This window comes from Equus przewalskii, chromosome 9, assembly GCF_037783145.1.
Source record: "Equus przewalskii isolate Varuska chromosome 9, EquPr2, whole genome shotgun sequence".
NCBI lineage: Eukaryota > Metazoa > Chordata > Mammalia > Perissodactyla > Equidae > Equus > Equus przewalskii.
The window spans coordinates 34,139,820-34,151,747 of record NC_091839.1 but is presented as its reverse complement, the minus strand read 5'-3'; the positions used below and the strand labels follow the sequence as shown (position 1 = coordinate 34,151,747).

Below are 11,928 nucleotides of genomic sequence, written 5' to 3'. Positions count from 1 at the left end.
TGACCTAGTAAAAATTGACTAATACAGTAACCAGAAAAGCAAAAATAATAAATGAGTGAAATAAATTACAATATTGAAAATAAGAATTTGTTAACTGCTATAAGAGGAAAATATGCAAGATAAATTTATGAACAATGAAAATATAATAATAATTCAAGTTTATTACTAGTAAGAATCCTTTGATCACATTTCACTGATTAGATCTGTGGTCCTTTGGATTTTTTTTTTTTAAATACAGAGCCATTTCAAATTGAAGTGAGAGTTGTTTTTGTTTTTGTTTTTTATAGTTTTCAAGACAGGGAAGACTTCCGGGGCAGTGGTGGAGAGAAGAGAGAATTGGGGACCATATAATCCCCTGGAGCCTGGGATGGACATTTGGGTAGATACACGAGTTACAGGTCAGGACAGCAGATTGAATGTTGAACTGGAGCATCCGCAGAGATTCTCTGCAAACCCAAAGCATGAACATCCCACCAATGCCTCTTGAAATAGGAATTTTCAGTGAAATGCATGCATAGAGTAGATATCAGTAATACAAAGAAAATATATTTCAAATCTAACGAAGATAACGTGTGGCTCCATACAACTAGAATCATAAACTCTCTAGAGGAGAAGGGATTTCAAATGCCATTTATTATCTCAATCATTTCAATAACTTTCTTACAACTTTCTTTCTTACATAACTTTATCAGAACCAAAATTGATAAGCCACAATTTATGTCTTGATATTTCCAGAAACTTGTTGTTATAAACTGATAGTATGTCTTCCAAATCTGATTAAACAGATTTGTTGATTGAAAAGAATAAAAAAGAGTACTTTTTAGTCTGGAGTCCATTATTGTCAAAAATCCATCAAAGATGGGGGCCGGTCTGGTGGCGCAGCAGTGAAGTTTGCACATTCTGCTTTGGCGGCCAGGGGTTTGCCGGTTTGGGTCCCAGGTGTGGACCTACGCACTGCTTGGCAAGCCATACTGTGGCAGGCATCCCACATATAAAGTAGAGGAAGATGGGCATGGATGTTAGCTCAGGGCCAGTCTTCCTCAGCAAAAAAGAGGAGGATGGGAGGCAGATGCTAGCTCAGGGTTAATCTTCCTCCAAAAAAAAAAAAGCATCAAAGATGAGGGTAAACATTTTCAGCATTTGCTTCCTCTTCCTGGAATATATCATCATTATCATTAAAGTAAATCTATTGGCTATTAAATAAGACCTTTACTGCATGGGTTCCTATTTATCACAGTTATATTGCATTTAGTAAAAACATAAATAATATGTAGAAAACCTTCATATGACATGTTTATCTTATTTAATAAGGTGTTGGGAATTTCTCTGAGCCTCAGAAGATTACACTAAATATGCAAAATATGAAACACCTTTCCCAAGATCAGAGTCATTGGTTTTTAGGGTTGTTAATAAAATAGTTCCTGTGGGAATTACAGGGCTCACCATTTTGCATCTCTGTAAAATGAGGAATAAACTTTATTGCTGGTGATTAGAAATGCTCTTAACAGAGATGTGATGCAGAATTTATTTAAAGATTTTAGTTATCAAAAATAACCACAGAAACATAATTTAGTGAAATGTTTTTAGACATGAAAGCTGGTAACACGCCACTGAATGAATGAGACACAACACATATCTCAATGAAAATAGAGGAAAACATCTTTGTTAGAAAACTCACTGACCCCATCAAGTGGGTTTAATATGTAAATGTGATGGGCAGGGAGAAAAATGAATAAGAAAAACTATAACTGTTAAATAACAGGTGGTGACAAAAAACAGCAGGCATAAAACTTTCCTCTGCTGGTGGCTATACAGATTGTGTGTGAAAGGCAAAACATATTTAATTTCAACATAAAGAAGAAGAGGCCTAATATATTGAATACCTGGCAGGATCTACATTCCAGGTCTGGGGTTATAGACATATATTAGCATTCGGTAGTTCTATTCTCAGAGGTGTCATTGACCTTGATGAAATGGGGCGTATCCAGTATAGGACGCTATACTTCATTCAAAAGGGATGTAAGAATAATGGTGAATGTCACAAATGCAGGCATGTCTATAACAGGCCATACAAATAAGGTGAAAGGAAATTAGAAAGTATCTAAGAGAGACAGAAAAAAATACCTGATCACTTTGTATGCCTGCACTATATACCTATCCTCCAGACCTAAGATATGGATAATATTTTCCTGATACAGATAACAGAGGAAGAAGTAAAATCCTCTCTTTTAGCAGATGACATGATCTTGTATATAGAAAATCCTAAGGAATCCACTAAAAAACTATCAGAACTAATCAATGAGTTCAGCAAGGTTGCAGGATATAAGATCAATACACAAAAATCATAAAAAAGTCTTTTTATGCAGTGAATAATCTAAAAATAAAATTAAGAAAACAACTCCATTCACAACAGCTTCATCAAAAAACCAAAATACTTAGGAATAAATTTATCAAAAGCAGGGCAAAACTTATATTCTGAAAATTACAAAACATTGTCCAAAAAATGAAAGATCTAAATAAATGGAAAAACATCCCATGTTCATGGATCTAAAGATTTACTGTTGTTAAGATGGCAATACTCCTCAAACTGATCTACAATCCCCATCAGAATCCCAGCTGACTTCTTTGTAGAAATGGACAAACTCATTCTAAAATTCACATGTAATGCAAGTGACTTAGAATAGTCAAGACAATCCTGAAAAAGAAGAACAAAGTACAGTCATGTACTGCATAATGATGTTTTGGTCAATAACGGACAGCATATACGATGGTGGTCCCATTAGGTTAGTAACATATAGCCTAGGTGTGTAGTAGGCTATACCATCTAGGTTTGTGTAAGTACACCCTATGATGTTCACACAATGACAAAATCACCTAACAATCCACCTCTTCAAGTGATGCATGACTGTAGGAGGAATCACACTTCCCCATGTAAAACTTACTACAAAGCATAAGTAATCAAAACAATGTGGTATTGGCTTAAGGATAAACATATAGACCAACGGAATAGAATTGAGTCCCAAAAATAAACCCATACATCAACAGTCAAGTGGGTTTTGGCCATGGTGTCAAGACATCCAATGGCAAAAGAATAATCTTCTCAACAAATGGCACTGGGACAAATGGATAACCAAATGCAAAAGAATGAATTTGGACTCTTACTTCAAACCATATACAAAAATTAACTCAAAATAGATCAAAGACTTAAATGTAAGAACTAAAACTATAAAACTCTTAGGAAAAAACAAAGGAGTAAATCTTCATGACCTTGGGTTTGGCAACTGATTATTAGATATGACACCAAAGCACAAGCAACAAAGAAAAAATAGATAAATTGGACTTCAAAATTAAAAACTTTTGTGTTACAAAGTACACCATGAAGAAAGTGAAAAGATAATCCACAGAATGGGGAAAATATGATTTGCAAATCACATATCTGATAAAGGACTTGTATGTAGAATATATAAAGAACTCCTCCAACTCAATGATAAAAAGACAACCCAATTAAAAAATGGACAAAGGATCTGAATAGACCTTTCTTATCTCCCTCTGCCATCCCACTCCCATTAAGAAATAATGTCTTCCTCTATCAAGACAAGCTACCCTCTAAAGTTCTTAAATTCCTCCATGATTCAGGTCACATCCCAACTCTTCACCAAGCCACACTGCTCAGTCTTTGGTAATGTCACGTCCTTTTACAGCTAAAAAACCCGCAAAATATCACGCAGTATCTACCAATGTCTAAAATCCCTTAGGTACTTTATTTTTCACAAGCCCTCTGAGGATGCCCTCTTTGGTCCTCACCAATTATTAGGAAGAAAGTTTAAGCCTCACTTTCTCCTTCCCATAGGGATCTGATTTCTTCCTCTTCTAACCTCTATAGTTCTTTAAGAGAACTATATACTGTATTGTATTGTCCTCTAATTATTCACATGCCTATGTTATTGTTACCTCAAAAAGATTCACTTTTTGAAGGTCGAAGTTATTCATTTTACTGCTGTTTTGTAATAGTGCTAGATGTATGCAAAATTCAATCAATTTTTTTGATTTATTGATAACTTACTTTATTGGCTTTGATGTTGCGTAATGAAAGATCACGGAACTGTTAAGACTATTTAAAGAAATAGTTTAAAATAGTTTTGGGTATTTCCAAATTATAGGATTACTATAATGTACCGTAGATGAAAGATATCTTAGAATAGCCTGGAAGTAAGTCTCATTTAAAATCTTACTTTCAAATTTCACAAATAACTAGCACTTTAATTTCTGCCAGAATGCAGATTTGGATGGAGAGCTTGATACTGGATTCTAAGTTGGCTTCCTATTTCTCGTGCCTAACAGCTCTGTGGGCCACTTTTGGAAGCCACATGTTATTCTGGCATTTCTTTGGATTTATTATACAAGTAGCACATTATTTCCAGGGCCTGGGCCATCTGAAATAAGTAAAAATTGTACCTTGGTGTTGCAGGCAGCTAATGACTGGATGAGCCCCAGTCAGGCAAGAAGGCAGTTTGGTCTTTCCTCATGCCAAACCTAAGGCAAAGATGGCTAGAAACTGGCTTGGAGGGTCCCATAAAAACAGGAACTGACTTGAACTTCACTTAAATATAAACCAAATACCATCATGAGCTCTGAAATAATCCAAATCCCCATCTTTCTTTATTAGCTCTGTTTGTGTTTTTTTTGTTGTTGGTGTTGTTTTTAATACCCTTGAACCTTTCCTGCGTTCTAGTCTGAACTGAAAGTGCCAGAAAAACAACACAAAATACTGCCATTGTATTTATGGCCTAACCAGAAGTGGGAAGCACTGGAAATATCAAGACACCATAATTAAAGCCCATCCAATTACAATTCCTGCAACAAAGAAGAATACAAATAACAAAACAGTAGCCAACGTGGCTTTGAAAGGGACTAAGTCTGAGGCCCCCTGGCAGGGTTTTTAAAAAGTATGTATGCATAAAAATCTGGAAATAGAAAATAAAAGAAGAAATGAAACTGTTTATTTGGGAATGTCAGAAAGTCAAAGTTGTGAGCAGATTTAAGTGAAATCTGCTGCAAACCCCAGTATCCATTTTAACCATTAATATCAATGCCTTTCCTGTTAAAAGTTTTCATTTAGTGTTAAGTAGAAATGGATGCTTAAACTTTACATTAATTCCTTACTTCTGTACAACGTCTTGAAGATATAAGAATAATTTTGAAAGTAGAAAAGAAATAAAGATGTGTGTTATCTACATCCAGAACAACTAACTCCTGACTGATTGGGACTGAGTCCTACAAATCTGTAACTGGAGGCAGATTTTCAACATGAGCAATAAACCAGGACATATTGAGCAACTAACACATCATCAGCATTGTGCAGAGTGTAGACTAAGTGACTGAAAATTTTGGTTCCAGTAACTGAACCAGGGAGGAACAGCTTTAAGGGGAGAATGATAGATTTTCTTTTAGACATGTTATGTATTGAGATGTGTTCAGCAGGCACTCGGACATTCAGAGCCTGGGAAAAAGCTGGGAACTAGAGACAGGGAGGTGTAACTTGAATCTATAAGGATGAATAAAATCTAGAAAGAGAAGAAGATGATGACAGAATTACACATGACTTATTAGGTGGACTGGATGAAACAGACATCAGAGAGAGCCCAGGGCCAGCTTCAAGAGTGTGTTACTCGTGCAGTCTCACAAAGCTCCATGCTCAGAAGGGCTCCAAGGTAGTAAAATGCTCTATTACTACAGTCTTGAAATCCTTCATAATTATGTCTCTGAACTGTGTGGTGTGACTAAAGTTGGATGGGACAATGGAGCATGTGAATAAGGAAAGGAAATAGCTGCAATATTCATGTCCACCATTCCTTGCCTCCCCATTCACAGATGGCCTTTACGATGTCTCCTGAGCACAGAAGTCTAGCGTCCATGATGTGTGGGGGTTCTAAAAGACTCAAAGTGAGTTCAAGGTAAGTGTGTTCCATCTCCACTGAGTAAGGGGGTATGAGGCTGAAAGCCCCAAGAGGCCACAGTTCTGCTCAAACCAGAATTTGCTGGTTTGAGAGATATCAGTGGCATTCTAAGAAACACAAATGACAAAGAAATCCTCTTATATCCTTTCTTACTTGTGTTACTTCTTTGTATTAACCAACCACTTATACTGAAAATGATGACAGAACGAAAGGGAGAGATAAGGCCACCTCCAGTTCCTTTTTCTTTCAGTTCTGCCTTCCTCGTGAGCGAGCCCGATGGTAGAAAGGGCTGGTAGATGCATGCATCTCGAGAAGTGGAATAAAGAAACAGCAGCTTGCTTTGTGCAGTGATTTCACTGTCCCAGTAGGAATGAAATACATATGTGTATATGAGCCACAAAATACGGTGTAATTTCAGTGATTGTAAAGCTAAATGCTCTTAAATTTGCATTTAAAATTGGTGCTGTAGAATATAAAAATAAATGGTAAAATGTACACTAATAATTTAAAATTTTAATTTTTCCTTACTTAGAATGACATTAAATCGCAAATAAAAAGACACCATCACAAGAGAGAAACTGCAAGAGAAAGGAAAAAAACCTTATATCTGAGTATCTTTAATGATACTTTTTCCTGATTTTTAACAAGTGAACTCACATTTTCATTTTGCAGTGGGCCAAACCTGAGAGGATTATTAGATGGAAGGGGAACCAGGATAATTAGTCATGGCAGTCAAAGGAGAGTGCTTGGGAGCAAGAATTTTGTTATTTGCTCAAATACAGCCCTGGAACAGCTCTCTTGCTGGGGGGTGGAGAGGAGACAAGACTTTTCATGGCTGCCCTCCCAGCTGGCATAGGCTAGGGCTCCAGAGAGGTGGCTCACCTCTGAAATCTGCCTTTCTTCCCTCTGTCCCTAGGCTGGGGATTGAGAATAGACACTGAACATGGAGGTTAACCTGGTAACCTTTGAGAGAGCAATATGGGGATAGTAGCTGGATTGGAAGCCAGATTTCAAAGGATTAAGGAGTAAGCAAAGAGAACATTAATGCAGCAAGGATAGATTAAACCCTCAGAAAGTGTATTTGAAGTCTAGATGGATGGATGAATGGGTGTCTGGATGGATGGATGGAAGGATGGATGAAAGGATAAATTGACTTAGGTATCTTGCTTTCTATTCTTTATAGTTTAGGCACTATATTATGAAACAGGAAAATGGGAGACTTTTATAATAAGATACATAAAAACCAAGAATAACATCAAAAATATTGTGTAAAACATGATAAGCAGAACAAAATATCATTTTTAGGTCAACAGGACACTTGGGTTCTAAGTCAAAATTAGACTTTCATACATAGGTAACTTTTTTCTTTTTCTTCCAGATTTTCCTCTCACCATTAAAAGGAAATGTTGCTGACTCTGTCTGTGAACAGTATGCTGAGTTGTTCTAGACCATAGGCCATATTTGGTGCTTTTTGTTCTTACAAGTATGGGCTACAGTACACTAAACATCCATACTATTTCCTCAAGATCAAATTGCGTCCCATGATTGGCATCTGCCTGACGTTGCCTAGAGATGAGAATTCAGTCTGTGCCTTTGAAACGTGTTTCTCTCACTATGAAGCCAACTGGCCCACGTGGGATTTGGCTCTACAAGTCTGCCTCATTAACAGCTAATGAGCAGAGCTCAATGCTAAACAACAGGGCGATTCCTGCTTTGATTATTCTAGGTTCAAGGTGGTGGCACTGGCCTGGAGACTGAAAACGGCTTGCAGAAAATTGAAACACACTCTGTACTAATATAAACACAAACTGCATATACTCTAAGGCATCTTTGAGTGATTATACCTGAAAGACTAATACCAGTTGTAGTGAGATCATTTGCTTTTCAATTATTTCCGAGGGTGTCACATTACGGCTTCCTGCTCAGAACGAGTTCCTGGTCCCAACTTTGCTTTCAACAGGTTTGCTGATTGTACAGGGCAAGCCAAAGAAGAGCAAACCTATCTTTCTATGAATTGCCAACACTTTTCCTGGTATCATGAGTCTATTTTTACAGTGTGAACAAGTTTGGGTTTTAATCTCAGCTGAGAGCCAGAGTGTGAGGCTCCTGACAAATGGCTGGGTTTACTCACTTTGGGGCAACTGGCGATAATGAAGAGGCCTGAAGAAAAAAAGTGAGGGAAAAGAGGCTCTTCTTACTTCTGAGATAGATAGATAAATACATTTTGCTTGTAGAATAATACTTTTCGGAAAATAACTTCGAACAATCAGAGAGCAGGGTTGTCCTCTCACCACTATTTCACTGCTCCAGACCTCCCCACCTGACATCACGAGACCTGAATCTCCTTCCTCCCCCATCCATCAAACGCTCTCTTCAGACTCAACAGCAATGCCTCGTTCAAGTGTCTGTGTTTCTCTGCAAGCCTTGTGGCTGCCAGTAGTCCATCCAGAGCCCCGTGGTCATGGTAGTGTCTCTTGAGGATGCCAGCTAGCTGTTCTTTCTTTCCTCAGTTGGTCATATTTATTTTAGGTTTGAGGTAATTGCATGTTTGAGTTCACAGTAAAAATGTAAATACGTAAGTGATAAACACTCTCTAAATCCTAGCGCACATGACTCATACGCACACATGAATTTAAGAAGAAAGAACACCACTGGAGGATTATGGTTAGTGATTCCAAACTTTACAAGGAAGAAAGGGTGTTGTGTGTTGGTTGGAAATATTTGTCAACTGTTCGTAACTTCTACCTCACTGCCTCACATGTCTGTGTGTCAATGGCGTAAACAGCCATTCTGTGGTCCTCAGAAGCAGCCCAGTGCTCACTGTGAAGCTGTAAGACTGTAGGAAAGCATAGGGTTGGCCAAACGTTAGTCAACTACAAGCCACCTACATAATTGCCATATTAACATACTCTTCGTACTCTTAATCTCTTAATATTTTTATGCAGACTTCCTCAGACTTTTAGAGAATCAAGTTTATCTATTATAAAAGAAAACCTTAAAAGACTCCTGGGCTCCTTCTGCTTAGCTGGGCTGTCTGTTCTGCGGAGCATGGACTTGATCCTACATTTCTTTTGTAATATCCTTGGCCCACAGCCCTGTGCTATGCTTATAATAATACCGTTCGTATAACAAAGCTCACAGAATGAGGTCAGCTTTTCTAACTTCAAGGAGCTTAGTACATGAATAATTTTCCACACAAAAAGTGTAGAAAATCCAAAACATTAATTTTCACATGTGATGGAAAGGGAATGAGAAAAAAATTGCATACAAGACTCAGAGGCCCTCAGACTTTGACATTCTGCATGATCTTTTATTTGAAGAGACAAGAAAATAAATGTTCCCTAAAGATAGGCTCTTGAAAAAAGAGTTTCTTGTGATCAAAAACATATTAGCCCTTGGAATTGTACGGCGGTTTCAGTCTTTTTTTAGAAATGCTCATGTCAATATGCTCAATCAAATTCTCGCCAATGAAGAGGACAGAGAAGCAGGAAAGCTAAAACAGAAGTGGAAGGAAAAGTGACCTCTGGAAACTACTTTCGCCTTCACTGTTTGTGCCCAGATTTGAAGAGCATTCACTATTTTCTTTGCTAAAAATTTTCCAAGTGTCATCAAACTGAGAACTTGGGGCATCTTGTCTGGTTTTGGGTAGAGAGTAATTACTATCTGCATTCTACAAATGTGGGTAAGCTTGCACTGAAATAAACCATCCAAATCCATGATGAACATCAAAATTGTAGACATAAGGAGCAAAGCAGAAAATTGTAGCATGACAAAATAGCTACATTTAATTATGTAAAATTACATAGAATTTTAGTCTTCCTTAGAGGTGCTTTATTTAAATTTACATCTAAAGGCACGTCATTGGTTAATGCAACTTTCATTTCAAGTCAGGGAGTTGACAGAACAACATTTATTAAGTATAAAATTCAAGCAGTTTGCAATTTTTGAAAGTTTTAGGGCCACTTTTCTGAGAAAAGTGGTGTTTAAAACTGGGAGGCCAACTTGATCTTTTCTCACGTCAAATTTTGCATGTGCCCCAACCAGTAAAGGCTTCTCTGCTTTGTCTCACAGCATAAATATCTATTTTAGATTCCAGGCTTTACTCAAAACTTTCTCATCTAGGGAGCATTCCAAGAGACGATGCCCCCGATACAAGGCTGGGCAGGTCCTATGACAAGTCCTTGGTTGCTCTTACCCCTGGGTCACCCCAGAGCAGCTATAATAGCGACCCAGCACTATTCTAGCACCAGGACAGGCACTCTGGATGGCTTGTTAGCTGGCTGGAGGACAGAAAAATCAATGATATCAACCTCTGATTACACTAGGAAGCCATTAAGCATCATCATGCCTGTTATTTGCCCTGATCTCTTGGAGGAAAGTATTGATGTACCTTCTCAAAAAACAGTTTTATCCTGGCTATAGGAAATTGACTGAACCAGGATTGGGAGTTCAAGAGTTCACTCTGACTCAAAATGAGGTCAGACTCCCTTGACCTGGGGGACTGAAGGTAAGTGAGGAAACAAAGAGAGTATGAAAGCAGGATTGTGCTGACCATTATAGGAAGAAGCAGGAAGTCGATTTCCTAGTGCTGCTTCAGAGCCCAGACAGGCCTCCAGTTCCAGGCCATGCCTCCCCTTGCAATTAATCATTACTTCTCAGAAACAGCCTAGAACACAGATGGGCTATCTAAATAATGACACAATACAAAAATGACCTACTTAATTGTGCAACTCTCAGGACCACTGTTTCTACACAAAATGTGACCTTTCCTCTGTGGAGCAGCTCTACCTTTCCGCCATGCCAGTTTTCTGACTTTCTCTCAGAATCTGCCTGTACTTCTAATTCCTTCTCAGTTCACAACGTGTGACCTCTGTGTGCAAAGACAGCATTCAGAGAGTCACAGAAATGGAAACTAGCTAATCCCTCTGCCCATGTGTGGCTCCCAAGCCTTGGTGTAACAGAGGCTCCATTATCTCAAATTCCATTTGCCAATTCCTTTATTAGCTGCCAGCATCTGACTGACCACTTGAGAAATTTGGCTGAAGCAGAGAAAGAGTACTATTTCTTTTGGGAGTGGGTGCTCCTATTTGATCACAGTAGAGCAGTGCCAGACAAGACAGCCTCAAAGGACCCCCCAGTCCCATTCCCACCCCTAGGTGCTCCTTGGCTATATGAAATCCTCTAAGGAGAACATGTCCATTCACACTTCACCTAACCTTCATCTACTTAGTTTTGGATAAAACAGCTTACTTAGCAAGACATAACAACAATAACGACAACAATAATCAACTCCTTCCGAGAGAGGGACCTGTCGAGCGTATTCTGGTAGAGAACCATCTTTTCCCAACCCTCCACACGCAGTGCACATGTGCACCCTGTCCCACTTGTGGACCAGGACAGGACACCTGATCCAAGCTAGGCCCATTATTCCCACTCCTGGGAACCCAGAATTAGGACTAACAAATATTGAGTCCATTAACTATGTGAAGCCAAGCTTGAAAGCCAGGTAGAGGCCGCTATTTTAAGGCCACCAAGCATTAGGTGATGAGTGAATTGGAAGGTCAGCAGAGAGAAAAGAATGAAGCTGGCATGCAGCAGAGAGGAGATATCAAGAGAGGAGGGGGATTAAAAGAACTATATAACAACTGTCTAATTCTTATAAGTCCTAGAGTTCTTCCTGCAATTAGATTTGCTAGAATAAATTCCACCCTGCATAAACTAATATGAGTAGATCTCTGGCCCTTGCGATGGAATGCACACGTACCAATGGATTTCTTAGAATAAAAAAAGGATTGCCAAGCAGCAATCTGTGAACACAAGGCTCTGTTTTATTCATCACTGATATTGAGTTCTAAGATGACTTTACATTTATTTACCAACTTATTTTCTTCCATTTAAATTATTATTCCTATAACAGGAGCACCATATATCGTGCAACTATTCATTGAGTTACTTTGCGCACGATGATGAA

General features: G+C 38.4%; 1 long non-coding RNA gene across 1 annotated transcript; it reads left to right on the top strand.

Annotated features, from left to right (window-relative positions):
• The first annotated feature begins 287 nt into the window (after nt 1-287).
• LOC139073620 (uncharacterized) lies at nt 288-11,776 on the top strand. Its single transcript, XR_011522540.1, has 3 exons — nt 288-398; nt 5,872-5,954; nt 7,336-11,776. It is a non-coding gene; the product is annotated as an uncharacterized lncRNA (long non-coding RNA).
• Nucleotides 11,777-11,928: the final 152 nt, after the last annotated feature.